Source organism: Bombina bombina, chromosome 1, assembly GCF_027579735.1.
Source record: "Bombina bombina isolate aBomBom1 chromosome 1, aBomBom1.pri, whole genome shotgun sequence".
Lineage (NCBI taxonomy): Eukaryota > Metazoa > Chordata > Amphibia > Anura > Bombinatoridae > Bombina > Bombina bombina.
In genome coordinates, this window is record NC_069499.1 from 1,204,823,834 (window position 1) to 1,204,839,929 (window position 16,096).

Here is a 16,096-nt window from a genome sequence, read left to right on the forward strand (position 1 = left end):
ATAAATCTAGTGTAAGATTGTATAGGCAGCAATGCGCTTCTAAGCTTCCAGCAGGTAAATATGAAGATATAGGGTATATCATGAAGCTAAGAAAGCCTAAATGTAAAGTAGAATAATAAACATCAGACCAAAGATATAACAAGGAACTTATGGTAGGAAAACATAACAGCATAAACATAACGTTATATGTAAAGGGTTAGGGACTTCAAAATATTGGGAGCTAAAGTCTCTCTTGCACTGTGACATGTCCCTCCGTTTGTAGAGAGCCTCAGATAGACTGGGAGGAACAGTGTATCCGGCATTGCAGCCATCATAGGTGTCCTCCAGACTAAATATCCCTCTGCAGAGGCTTCAGCTAGAGAGAATGACAAAGGAATAAGTGGTGATACTGTTCAGTTGGTGGGCGTAAGCTGATGCTGTGCTTAATGATTAAAGTGTCCAAAGGCTAAATGTGGCATAATTATTATGAACTTCTGCAATAGTTTTCCTGCAGCCGGTGCCCATAACTGTAATAGCAATGTAACCGTGTAACAAGTAGGTAACCATGTGGGCTGGCTGGCAATAAATAAACAGAGTCCAGCTGTGAACATTCACATGAAAGAAGTCCTTTAAAATGGCCTATCCACAGCGGTGCTAGCTGTTATCTTACCCGACTCCAGATCTGACTGTGAGTCGCAGAGTGAGCTTCAGGGACAGAGCGATTCCTGCTTTGCAAGTCTGGAGGCATCTCGGGTAGGAGCAGCAGCTGGTGTCTGAGTATGTGTCCACTAACTGCGTTGTTTTGGTCAAACTCTGCTGCTCCGGAGAAGACGATATCATCATAGCCCCATTTGAATGATGTCTCAGGTCAGAGGCTGCGATCCAAGTACGAGCAAGAGGAGGATGGTAAGTAAGTGAGGCCCAAGATGGCGGCACAGCAAGCGTGCTTACAGCAGTCAGGCTCATAGTCTCCCCGTGTTCCGACTTCTCCTGAATAGGCAGGGGTGAGGAAAGAGCTGATGGTTGTCTCATCTCGCAGAGCTCATAGCGCGGTAAGTCGTTACCAAAGGGGTTTTCCCAGCTATGTTCAGCTGTTGTCATGCACCCCTCAGCACGCCGCCCCGGATCTGCAGGCTCCTCCGCAAGGGTCATCTGCGGTGCAAGGTCCAGCAGCAAAGACATTAGGTCATCTTTCAGGCTTCTAAAGTGTTGCTCTAAGCGTTGTTGGGTACGTTGTTCCCATGCTGCAAGGGCTTCCATATCTTCCGTGTTTTTGAGCTATAGGCTCTGCCTGGTATACCCGCGTGGGGTAGCGTGAGAGTGGGTTTTAGTGTTGTACTCCTTGGTTGAATTACCTTGGGCATCTAGCAGGGTATTATAGGTAGCATTAGTCTTCTAGAGTCATTTAAGGAAAGTTTGGGCTCTGTGCATGTGAAATAAATCAATTATTAATATCTGTGAACCAGGAGCTACACACACACATGTCTAGCTGTCTCGGCAGTTGGCTCCGCCCCCCCATATTTAATAAAGATTTTAACTATGCATTTACTGTATATATTTCACATTTGCTAATGCGAATATGCTATGTTGTTTGCGCGATGAGTGATAGAGTTTTTTATTCCTCATTGACTTCTATGGGAAAAGCAAAAATTTGATCGTTTATGCGTGATATTCGGGTGTTAGCTTTTTTTCTACTTTTTTTTTTCTCTAATGATTTCTATGGGGGAATACATGCACATGCATGCACAAATTTAAGTTAGGATTTTTGCGCTATTCGGATTACCGCTTGCACAAAATAAATACAACCTGACTAGCGCAAAAAGATTAACTCCAGTGGAGTTTTCGTGATCACGAAAAAAAAAAATGCTAAAAAAATATCTAGCCCATAGTGATTATTATATTGTTTTAGAACTGGCAAGTTTAAAGAATCTTCCTGATGCAAATCATGAAAATAATTTAAAGTTAATTCAGCAATGTATTTCTGTAATTAAAATATAACAAGTGTAAATCTATGTTAATAGGTTATAAATATGTTAAAATACAAATTATGTTTTCGTCCAAGCAATAGCCTAAGCTCAGATAATAAAAGGTTTGCTTTAGAATTTGATTTTTGCAATAATGTAAAATAATAACATATTGGGGTAGATTTGTCAAGCAGCAGATGCTGCTTTCTACGCCTGAGGTTTCTGGCTCACCAGAAACCTAAGTTAAGAAGCACCTTTTGTCCGATTGGGATGATTGATACCCACTTAATAAGTTTTCATATTTATTTACATATACAGAAAAGTTCACAAAAAGGCTTATTTTACCTGTTTTTCAGATAGGAACTGGACAGTGACCCAAAACTTACTGATACAATAACCTATTCATACCTCTTAGGGTTTAAATAAAGATTTATTCAAGTAACCCCTTTGTTCGCAAGGGAAATATTCATTTACATGTCTGACATTAACCTATTGTAATCAGAATCCATCTACAGCACTAATTAACCATATGTATGTCATATGTATCTTTGCATGATGAGCATTCTTCAATAGTCACACCAGGACCCCAACATCTAAAAATGGCATGTTTTTATTTTTTGATGTTAGTATTTGATTCTAAGCCACATTCACACTGTTGTGTTTGTCACTAACAGTAGAGGTGTCTTCATAACCAGGTTTAAAAACAGAAACATGCAATTGTGACTTCCATAAGAATCTATTGCAATTTGTTTCCATCTGCACCAATGCAATACCATCTGAATGCCCATTGTATATTGACATGATGGATGGACTGAGCACCATTTTTCCATCACTATATTTTCAAGAATTGTTTTTAACAGACGAAGACTACGGGTGTCTGTTGAAAGGCTTATATTCTTACTTTGGATTTCAACATTAATAAAACTGTAATGGGAACCTTCTCCTTGCAACACTGTATCTGCCTAGGAGACATTCAAATAAGATTGAGTCTTCATGACTGGGTTTTATATGAGGTGATCCTTCATTCAAAACACAGTCAGTCCAAATACTGTCATCACAGGAACATTGTGTTTATATTATTGAACTCACGATCACAAAGGCACTTTCCAGTTAACAAGTTTAATAATAATGCAGGTGCACGCATTTTGAAAGCACAGTTGTGCCTGCATGAAGGCTTGCTAAGTCCAATGAAATGAAAAGTAGTCTACAAGAGTAAAAAAGATGTTAATAAAGTTTCTATTTTTTTATGTTGTTATGATAATAGATATAAAAGTGGGTTTCACTGTGTGGAGAAGAGGAAGAGGGAGAAAAGGGTTGTATTACGGGCTTTCCTTTATTCTTTCTCTCTTTTCACAAATTTGAATTTGGTGAAATAGTGAGGATTTTGCACAATTACAGCATTATATTAATATAGTAATATTAGTTTAATGTCCTAAATATAGTATATATTTTTTACAGTCACACTTAATTTGACCCTTTTTCCTTTTCTTCCCCTTCCAACCTCGTCTTTCATTTCTTTATTTTATGATCTCTCACTTATATGATTGAATATACTTTGCTGTATATTTATTTTAAATACAAATTACATAAAATAGTAATCTCAATTTAATTGGACAATGTTATGTGGGTGAGACCTATTTGGCGAATGCCAGGTGGGGTGTCCTTTAGATGGTCTTATATGAGAGATAGGAATATGCTATAGGCAGCTCAGATCATGGCCTGGGCAATCCAAAATGTGCCCCAGGACAACATAGGCTCCAATCAGAACTTGATACTTCACCCCTCAGATCACAGTCCTGAAAAAATATTTATAAATGACCTTCCGGTAGCAGCTGAATAAAACAGATATGATGTATTAAAGTACACACATGAATTTATTGTTGGTCAACCCCAAATCACCAAAAGTACCTTTTAAACTTTTGGAAACAACATTCTGGGGCTCTGGTTGGAAAACTAAACAAGTTTAAACAGTTGTGAAGAACCTGATGGGAGACTGAGGAATTGGATTAGAAGGATTTTCACTTATTCTTATAACATTTAATAGTTTTATACTGACATTGATTAGTATTGAGTCTAAAAAAAGCTTAGGTACTGTTGAATTAACAAATAAAAACAGAAGTCACTGCACAAGGATAAAATAGCTTATTTGTGAGGATGTAAGTTTCCTAAACTGATATGGTAAAAGGCCACGCTAGTTCTTCTCTTGCATGAGACGTGTGCTTTGCAAGTTAAATTCCTGTACACAAATTATTTAGCCTTAATCCATAGAAGTCTTTTAAATTCAATGGTGTATCCCATAACAACCACATTAGTACTTCAAGTCTAAACCCCACTAGAACAATTTAAGCAAGTTATAACCACTCTTGTAATGGAATGTCAAAACCGTTATCCAGGAATTAGAATCTACATGAGGTGCGTCAGGTTAATGATCAAGATACAGTATATCTACAAAATGCAGTTTATGGGGCATATTTATCAAGCTCCATATGGCTCCTGAAGGCTCGCCGGATACAGAAGTTATGAAGCAGCAGTCTAAAGACCGCTGCTCCATAACTTGTCCGCCTGCTATGAGGCGGCGGTCAGATATCAACCAAATCGAATACGATTAGGTTGATTGACACCCCCTGCTAGCGGCCGCAAATCTGCAAGGGGCGGCATTCACAAGAACTGCTGGTGCAATGATAAATGCCGATAACGTATGCTGTCGGCATCTATCGATGTGCCGCAATGTGCAGTGGACATGATACGCTACTTTGTATAATGTCCGCTCGCACATTGGTAAATATACCCCAGTAGCTTTTACCAGAACTTACAATTACTAAAAATTATTTAGCTTGCCTGCAATAAGAACAATGGAACAAACTGTTAAATAAGCATCGAATTTAAATTGGATTCACAAAAGTATATAATAACAACTTAAATTCTTAATTGCACAGGGAGTCTGATGTAACCGGTTGTTGTCTGAATCTGACATTATTCACTAGACTAGACGCTAATTCAGACAGTGATTGCGTTGTGTAATGCTCAAAACACGTATTACAAAATCAGATAAGTACTGTAACCACCCTTCATTGGAATACACATATGAGAATTTACTAAATGCTGAAATGGACATCAAGTCAAAATTAAACTTTCATGATTCACATAGAGCATCCTATTTTAAACAACTTACCAATTTACTTACATTAACAAAATGTGTAAACTTTTTGAGTCACCAACTTCTACTGAGCATGTGCAAGAATTCACAGACTATACGTACAGTATATGCATTTGTGATTGACTGAGGGTTGTCACATGATACAGGAAAAGAGGAAATAGACAGAAATTTGTAAGAAAAAACTAATTTGAAGTTCATACTAAATGCTATTGCATTGTCTTTAATCATGCATTTGTTGATTATGCAAATATACTATATTTACTGGGCCTTTAAACCTATCCTGTCTACATACCAAGCAATAATCAATGTCCACTTCATGGGGTAGCATTCTTATTTCTATAGCAGTGTTTCTCAACCTCTTGTATCAAGTACCCCTACAAGCTTACATTTTTGCCATAAAGGCCCCTAACCTGTAAATATTACTACAATGTGACATACTGGTATCAGATATGTTTTTCAGTTTACATGAATTTATTTTAATATTCTGTTATCCTGAATTAAAATACAGCTAATCATTGGAAATATTAGCACAACCAATATTACATAAAGCAACTTATAGAGAAAACACACACAAAACATGCAGAGTTTTTTTTTTTTAATTATGTTACTTTATATTAAAAAAAAAAACATCTGGGGCGCGATCTGATATACGGCGCAGGTTTCGGCGCAAGCGTGGAAACCTGCGCCACCCGTAGTTTCAGCTCGCACATCGAGCTATCTTATATACAGCGCCGGCAGTTGCTAAAGTGCCGTAAGTCTGACAAACTAGCGATGTCCAGAAATCTGCGTAAGTACAAATTTATGGAGTCGCCAGTGACTTACGGCACTTTAGAAACTGCCGACGCATAAAAAAACTGACTAAATTATAAAATCTCCCGTAACTGTCTAACACACCTCCCAAACATAGCCCGACACGTATACCCCTCTATCTGCAATCCCCCCTCTCACTCCTAACAATAAATATATTAACCCCTAAACTGCCGCTCCCGGACCCTGCTGCCAGCTACATTAACTATAGTACACCCTAATATGATCCCCCTACACCGCCACCACCTATTTTAACTATATTACCCCCTAATGTTAGCCCTCTACACCGCCGCCACCTATATTATATATCTAACCCCCTAATGTGAGCCCTCTACACTGCCGCCACCTCTATTAAAATTATTACCCCCTAATGTGAGCCCCCTACCCCGCCGCCACCTATTTTAACTACATTAACCCCTAATCTAATCCCCCTATACCGACACCACCTATATTAAATGTATTAACCCCTAATCTAATCCCCCTACACTGCCACCACCTATAATAAATGTATTACCCCCTAAAATACTAAAGTGTCCCTACACTGCAATGCCCCAAAGTAATCAGCTTTATTACCAGCCCTTAAAAGGGCCTTTTGCAGGGCATTGCCCCAAAGTAATCAGCTCTTTTACCTGTAATCTGACCCCCCTACACCGCCGCCACCTTTATTAAATATATTAACCCCTAATCTAATCCCCCTACACTGCCGCCACCTATATTAAATATATTAACCCCAAATCTGACCCCCCTACACCGCCGCCACCTATATTAACTATATTAACCCTAATTATATTAGGGTTAATATAGTTATTATATTATATATATTAACTATATTAACCCTATCTAACCCTAACACCCCTAACTTAATTATTATTGCAATAAATCTAAATAATATTATTAACTAAAATATTCCTATTTAAAACTAAATACTTACCTATAAAATAAACCCTAAGATAGCTACAATATAATTAATAATTACATTGTAGCTATTTTAGGGTTTATATTTATTTTACAGGTAACTTGGTATTTATTTTAACTAGGTACAATAGCTATTAAATAGTTAATAACTATTTAATAGCTACCTAGTTAAAATAATTACCAATTTACCTGTAAAATAAATCCTAACCTAAGTTACAACTACACCTACACTATCAATAAATTAATTAAATAAACTACAATTATCTAAACTAAAATTTAATTAAATACACTAAACTAAATTACAAAAAAAACAAACACTAAATTACAAAAAATAAAAAAAGATTACAAGAATTTTAAGATAATTACACCTAATCTAAGCCCCCTAATAAAATAACAAAGCCCCCCAAAATAAAAAAATGTCCCTACCCTAAACTAAATTACAAAAAGTAATCAGCTCTATTACCAGCCCTTAAAAGGGACTTTTGTGGGGCATTGTCCCAAAGTAATCAGCTGTTTTACCTGTGAAAAAAGAACAACCCCCCCCCATTACAACCCACCACCCACACACCCCTACTCTAAAACCCACCATATCCCCCCTTAAAAAAACCTAAGTCTAACCCCCAAGTGGGGGCTCTTATTCTATTGGCTATTCAAATCAGCCAATAGAATTAAAGTAGCTTTCATCCGATTGGCTGATTTGAACTTGAAAGCTCAAATCAGCCAATAGGAATTCAAGGGACGCCATTTTTAATCGCGTACCTTGAATTCCTATTCAGTGTACGGCGGCGATCGTATGAAGAGGATCCTCCATGCTCCATTGCTCAGCAGATCTTCAGTTCCTGCATCGCCGGTCTTCAGTTCCAGAGAGGACGGTCTTCAGCTCTGCGGTCATCGGTCTTCAACTCCTCCGCTTCACGCCGGATGGTTCCTGGAAGAAGACTTCTCCACCTGGAACAGGACCTTCTCCACCGGTCTTCAGGACAGGTAAGGACCACTTGGGGGTTAGACTTAGGTTTTTTTTAAGGGGGGATAGGGTAGGTTTTAGAGTAGGTGTGTGTGGGTTGTAATGGGGGGCTGTTCTTTTTTTTCCACAGGTAAAAGAGCTGATTACTTTGGGGCAATGCCCCACAAAAGGCCCTTTTAAGGGCTGTTAATAGAGCTGTTTACTTTTTGTAATTTGTAAACAGAGAGTTAGTATCCGGCCAGTTAGAGGTGTTTTAGGTTAGAATTGATAAACACTGATTTCTGAGATACTTTGTATGTTTACCTAAGCTACTTCAGGGCAAAAAATAATGAAAGTGCAAGTGTTGGAGTACCCCTCACTATAACAGTAGATACCCCCAGAGGTATATGTATGACATGTTGAGAAACAAGGCCATAGGATACCCTTTTAAAGTGACTTTGCACAATGCTTTTCCTACTATTACTGACGTCAGAATATGGAACATGAGTCATGAGCTGCCCCCCCCCCCGCTTCTTCTTTGAGGTAGGAACCATTGTACTTTAATATGTAACTTTATTGTCCAAATATCACAGCCTTAAAGGGACAGTCTACTCCAGAATTTTTATTGTTTCAAAAGATAGACAATCCCTTTATTACCCATTCCCCAGTTTTGCATAACCAACATGGTTATAGTAATATACTTTTTACCTCTGTGATTACCTTGTATCTAAGAGCCACTGCAAACTGCCCCTTTATTTTAGTTATTTTGACAGACTTGCATTTTAGCCAATCAGTGCTGACTCCTAGGTAACTCTACATTCATGAGCACAATGTTATCTATAAGACACACATGAACTAACGCCCTTCAGCTATGAAAACTGTCAAAATGCCCTGAGATAAGAGGCGGCCTTCTAGGGCTTAGAAATTAGCATATGAGCCTACCTAGGTTTAGCTTTCAACAAAGAATACCAAGAGAACAAAGAAAATTTGATGATAAAAGTAAATTGTTAAGTTTTTTAAAATTGCATGCCCTATCTGAATCATGAAAGTTTAGTTTTGACTAGACTGTCCCTTTAAAGAAGAAATTAAGCATTTAAAAGGTTACACTACACAGAATATTATATTCCATTTTTAAAATGATGTGAAGTTACATTTTAATTGTATTTAAAGGGACAGTCTATTTGATTTTTTATGTTTAAAAAGATATATAACACCTTCACTGCCTCAGCTTCGTACAACTAGCATTGTTATATTAATATACTTTATAACCACTAAATCTCTGTCTGTTTCAAAGCCCCTTCAGGCCGCATCTTATCTCAGTGCATTTTAAACCCTTAACGACCAAGGATGTGTCAAGCACGTCCTACAAAAAGTGTCAGTTAAGGAACAAGGGATTCCAAGTGGTGGAAGTGATTGTGATTGCTTCCATTTCAAGGTATTGCAGTGATGCCTCGATATTGAGGCATCACTGCAATACCCTTTTTTACCCACTGATGCAGAGAGAGACACTCTGTGGCCCTCTCTGTATCGCCCAGCGATGGTGCCGATTGTTGGTGGGTGGGAGCCATAGCAGGGAGGCGGGTGGGCGGCCCATCGCTGGTCGGTTCTGGTTCCTGTGTCCCTCAAGTGCACGCAATTGTGCAGGAGCGCCAAAGGGGACGGGGGCGTGCACACACAACCCTACATTTATATTGAAATGTATGGGAAGGAGGGAGAGGGAGGGAGGAATAAATGTTGAAAGGGAAAGGGATCGGGGAGGGGGTAGGGAATTGAGGGGGGCAGCTACACTACAGAAAAATGATTTTTGAGATAAAAAGATAATAAAAAATACTTTTTTTAAAGCAAACTGGGTACTGGCAGACAACTGCCAGTATCCAAGATGGCGGCATATAGGTAGAGGGGGAGAGTTAGAGAGCTGATTGGGGGGGGGGGGAGGTTAGCAGCTAAGGGGGGATCCAACATTGCAGAATAAATAAAAAAAAATGCCTTTTATTTTAGTACTGGCAGACTTTCTGCCAGTACTTAAGATGGCGGTGACAATTGTAAGGTGGGGAAGGGAAGAGAGCTGTTTGAGAGGGGTCAGGGAGGGATCAGGGGGTGGAATGTGGCTGATCTCTACACTAAAGCTAAAATGAACACTAAAAGCTCTCTACAAGCTACCTTATTAACCCCTTTACTGCTGAGCATAATACAAGTGTTGTGTGCAGCGGTATTTAGCGGCCTTCTAATTACCAAAAAGTAATGCCAAAGATATAAATGTCTGCTATTTCTGAACAAAGGGGATTCCAGAGAAGCATTTACAACCATTTGTGTCATAATTGCACAAGCTGTTTGTAAATAATTTCAATGAGAAACCTAAAGTTTGTGAAAAAGTTAACAATTTTTTTTATTTGATCGCATTTGGCAGTGAAATGATGGCATGAAATATACCAAATTGGCCTAGATCAATACTTTGGGTTGTCTCCTAAAAAGATATATATACATGTGAAGGGTTATTCCGGGATTCCTGACAGATATCAGTGTTACAATGTAACTATCGCTAATTTAAAAAAAAAATGGAAATAGCAAAGTGCTACTTGTACTTATTGCCCTATAACTTGCAAAAAAAGCAAATAAAATGTAAACATTGGGTATTTCTAAAGTCAGGACAAATTTAGAAACTATTTAGCATTCGAGTTTTTTGGGGTTGTAGATGCGTAAGAGATTTGGGGGATCAAAGTAAAAAAAGTGTGTTTTTTCCATTTTTTCATCATATTTTATAATTTTTTTATAGTAAATTATATGATATGATGGAAATAAATGGTATCTTTAGAAAATCCATTTAATGGTGAGAAAAACGGTATGTAATATGTGTGGGTACAGTAAATGAGTAAGAGGAAAATTACAGCTAAACACAAACACAGCAGAAATTTAAAAATATCGCTTGTCCCTAATGTTAAGAAAATTGAAAAATGGTCTGGTCACTAAGGGGTTAATAACTTTTCATAGTCAGACAGTGCTATTGCATGTGTGCCACATAGATAACATTGTGCTCACTCCCTTGGAGTTATGCAGGAACCATCACTAACTGACTAAAATTCTAGTTTGTAAAAAAGCTTTGAGATAAGGAGCAGTCTGCAGAAGCTTATATACAAGGTAATAACAGAGGTAAAAATAATATTTATATAACTGTGTTGGATATACAAAACTGGGGAATGGGTAAAAGAGGGATTATCTCTCTTTTTAAACAATGAAAATGTTCAAGAAGACTGTCCCTTTGCTTGTCTTAATATTAATTCTCCAGTCTTCTCTTGAAACAATTCCCTGCTATCTATGGTGTTTGCAGGTTATATTATAAAATAAAGTGCTCACTTTCTAGTATGTGCTCTTATTTGAAAATGTACATAATTGTGGCAAAGAGGCAAGGATAGGAACAGTTTTGTCAGAGTTGAGAACTAGGACATAAAGGGCCAGATTACAAGTGGAGCGCTAAATATCGCTTTCGGAAAAGCGATATTAGCGCTCCACTGAGTAATACCAGCGCACCCTAACATGTGCTGGTATTACAAGTTGTCAGCAATGCAAACACGACTGCACTTCAAAAGGCTGCAATGGGAGCTTCGTTTTGATGCCACATCTGAACCTAAGCGCAGCGAAGGAGGTAAGTAGCGCAACAATTGCAGTATTTTAAAATATATTCTTATATACATATATATTTATGTGTTAATATGTGTATATTACACATATTAACACATAAATATATATGTACAGGGAGTGCAGAATTATCAGGCAAATGAGTATTTTGACCACATCATCCTCTTTATGTATGTTGTCTTACTCCAAGCTGTATAGGCTCGAAAGCCTACTACCAATTAAGCATATTAGGTGATGTGCATCTCTGTAATGAAAAGGGGTGTGGTCTAATGACATCAACACCCTATATCAGGTGTGCATAATTATTAGGCAACTTCCTTTCCTTTGGCAAAATGGGTCAAAAGATGGACTTGACAGGCTCAGAAAAGTCAAAAATAGTGAGATATCTTGCAGAGGGATGCAGCACTCTTAAAATTGCAAAGCTTCTGAAGCGTGATCATCGAACAGTCAAGCGTTTCATTCAAAATAGTCAATAGTCAAATAGTCAAAAACCAAGGCGCAAAATAACTGCCCATGAACTGAGAAAAGTCAAGCGTGCAGCTGCCAAGATGCCACTTGCTACCAGTTTGGCCATATTTCAGAGCTGCAACATCACTGGAGTGCCCAAAAGCACAAGGTGTGCAATACTCAGAGACATGACCAAGGTAAGAAAGGCTGAAAGACGACCACCACTGAACAAGACACACAAGCTGAAACGTCAAGACTGGGCCAAGAAATATCTCAAGACTGATTTTTCTAAGGTTTTATGGACTGATGAAATGAGAGTGAGTCTTGATGGGCCAGATGGATGGGCCCGTGGCTGGATTGGTAAAGGGCAGAGAGCTCCAGTCCGACTCAGACGCCAGCAAGGTGGAGGTGGAGTACTGCTTTGGGTTGGTATCATCAAAGATGAGCTTGTGGGGCCTTTTCGGGTTGAGGATGGAGTCAAGCTCAACTCCCAGTCCTACTGCCAGTTTCTGGAAGACACCTTCTTCAAGCGGTGGTACAGGAAGAAGTCTGCATCCTTCAAGAAAAACATGATTTTCATGCAGGACAATGCTCCATCACACGCGTCCAAGTACTCCACAGCGTGGCTGGCAAGAAAGGGTATAAAAGAAGAAAATCTAATGACATGGCCTCCTTGTTCACCTGATCTGAACCCCATTGAGAACCTGTGGTCCATCATCAAATGTGAGATTTACAAGGAGGGAAAACAGTACACCTCTCTGAACAGTGTCTGGGAGGCTGTGGTTGCTGCTGCACGCAATGTTGATGGTGAACAGATCAAAACACTGACAGAATCCATGGATGGCAGGCTTTTGAGTGTCCTTGCAAAGAAAGGTGGCTATATTGGTCACTGATTTGTTTTTGTTTTGTTTTTGAATGTCAGAAATGTATATTTGTGAATGTTGAGATGTTATATTGGTTTCACTGGTAAAAATAAATAATTGAAATGGGTATATATTTGTTTTTTGTTAAGTTGCCTAATAATTATGCACAGTAATAGTCACCTGCACACACAGATATCCCCCTAAAATAGCTAAAATTAAAAACAAACTAAAAACTACTTCAAAAAATATTCAGCTTTGATATTAATGAGTTTTTTGGGTTCATTGAGAACATGGTTGTTGTTCAATAATAAAATTAATCCTCAAAAATACAACTTGCCTAATAATTCTGCACTCCCTGTATATAAGCACATACATATATATTTACTGAGTACACAAAGTTCCCATACACTGTAATGTAAAGGCACTTTTCAGTGCCGTTTTTTTTTTCTATCACTCCCGCCAACTCTAAATCCACAAAACTGCCTAGTGCAGCTGTTTTTTTTCTATAAAAAAACTATAATTCCCTCTATTTTGAGGGCATTTGGGACACTTATAGAATATTTACCAGAGATCTAATCACTAACCACTTGTAATGGCTGGTTATTTATTGCGGGCCCGCAAACGGGCAAATTTGCCCATTTTTTCAGGTGCACGATAATTTAGGGCTCCACCTGTCATCTAGCCCAAAGTGAGTAAATTAGTTGCTGTGTGTAACTTGGATTTGCAAACTCTACACTATCCAGAACATGATATGTATTTATCTTTATGTTAAAACGCCTTGCCTGCTTTTTTGTTTCTAACACTTGAGACTTCATATCTTTGAGCCTTTATAACTTTTGTGTGTAATATTTTTTTTGAATATTTTTTATTAGCTGGTGTTATTATAAGTGTAACTGTACTTTGTATTGTGATGTGTTTTGTGACACATTTTGCGAAACAGTAAATCCGAGCTCTGAAGCAGTGGCAATCATTATAGCGTAAATCGCAAATGCATTTAAGCAATCATGTTTATTTTAATCTCATAATATGAGCGGTAAGCCCAATGAGCACAAACCCTCGCCATAAACCCCTTATTGATCGGGCGCAAATGTTTGTGCTTCACTCGTAATCTGGCCCTGAATTTTTTATTTTTCTCTTTTTTACTTCAGATACCACACAATGTAAAGTGCATAAAAAAATGTTACATATTTGTGGTCTGTCACATAGGTTCATAGTAAAAGAATTTTATAAGTGTCTGTATCAAGTAGATTATTATTACGTTGCACTACTTAAATATAGCCACATTGATAACTGTACGCATTACATATTCTAATACTATCAACTATTTTATTAATAGCAGTGCTCTGCTAAAACAGTGGATACTGCCAAATTAGAATCACAGCCTTCTTGGTCATCATAAATGGTTTGTACTTTCCAGATACGTATAAAAATAATTTTCCCGCAGACAAGGGCATAATAAACACCATTAGTGTCAGGGAATAATTAATTCTGTACGGACATCTGACATTCCGAAATAAAACTTGTTCTGTGCCATTATTAACAGAACAGAAAATGACAGCATCTGTTTATCTATCATGTACTGAGATTCAAGGACAAGTTATTAAAATAAATTATCAAGGCAATTGTCTATGGGTATTATTCCCTTTTAATAATTGCATTAAAGAATAACTTTTTGTTGTGCACAATTGCACTATTGTGGATCATAAAAAAAACATAACTTTTATTAATGATCTTTTAAAACTCGTTTGGTAGGTAGGAACACATACAGCTTGATTACAAGTTTTGCGGTATGGTGCGGTACTGCTATACTGCTGAAAAATTGGCCATTGCGCGTGGAAAGGTAGGTCTCCCATATTACAAGTCGCGGCGGTATAGCTATACCGCAAGCGTTTTAGTCTGTAACCTGTAGCTCTCATCCTGTAGCCTGTAATGCAGTAGCTCTCATCCTATTGGCTGATTTGAAAATGTTAGCCAGTAGGAATGCAAGGGACTCCATTTTTAAACGGGTACCTTGCATTCAAGCTTCAGTGTACAGCGGTGATCATATGAAGAGGAACCTCCATGCAAAGATGCTCCACGCCTCCAAAGCTCAGTGCCACCGGGATGAAGATAGAAGATGGATCAAGATATCGCCTCCTGGATAAAGACTTCTTGCCGCCTGGATGAAGATGGATGTTCAGGCTTCAGGAACCATGAGTAGATTTCCTGGGTTAGTGTTAGTTTTTTTTTGTTTGTTTTTTTGGGGTGAGTTTTTTTCAGATTAGGGATGGGCAGTAAAAGAGCTGAATGCCCTTTTAAGGGTGATGCCCATACAAATGCCCCTTTTTTATTAGTTTTTTTTATTTTGGGGGTTGGTTGGGTGGGGGGTTTTACTTTTGAGGGACCTAGTAATTTTGTAGGTAAAATAGCTGTTTAACTTAGGTCAATGCCCTACAAATGGTCCGTTTAAGTGTTACTGGTAGTTTGTTGTTAGGTTAGGGGGTGTTTTTATTTTGGGGGAACTTTTTTTTGTTTTTATAGGGCTATTAGATTAGGTGTAATTTTTATTATTTTTTGTAATTTTAGAATTTTTTTATTTTTCGTAATGTTAGTGTTTATAATTTTTTGTAATGTTAAGGTTTTTTATTTTTATTTGTAGTGTTAGGATTTTATAATATTGTAATGTTAGGATTTTTATTTTTAATCGTAGTGTTAGGAATTTATAATTTTGTAATGTTAGGTTTTTTTATTTTTTTGTTTCTTTCATTTATTTAAAATAGTAATGTTAGTTTAATTTATAGTTTAAACTTAGTTTTTTTTTTCATTTCAAAGGTAAGTTTTTATGTATTTATTTAAAGATAGTTACATTGTAAGTTTAATTTAAAGTTAGGGGTGTTAGGTTTAGGGGTTAATAGTTTAATTTAGTGTGTTGCAATGTGAGGGTCCGGCGGTTTAGGGGTTAATAGGTTTAGTTTATTAGTAGCGAAGTGGGGGGGGCGGCAGTTTAGCGGTTAATAGGTTTAGTTTATTTAGTATCAATGTAGGGGGCCGGCGGTTTAGGGGTTAATGGGATTAGTTTTTTAGTACTGATGTGGGTGGCCAGTGGTTTAGGGGTTAATAGGTTTAGTTTATTAGTAGCAAAGTGGGGGGCCGGTGGTTTAGCGGTTAAAAGGTTTAGTTTATTAGTACCGATGTGGGGGAGTGGCGGTTTAGAGGTTAAAAGGTTTAGTTTATTAGTACCGATTTGGGGGGGGGGCGGTTTAGGGGTTAATAGGTTTAGTTTATTAGTACCGATGTGGGATTTAGGGGTTAATCATTTTATTTAGTGTCAGCGATGTCGGGGGCTGCGGTTTAGGGGTTAATCATTTTACTTAGTGTCAGCGGGAACGGCGGATTAGGGGTGTTTAGA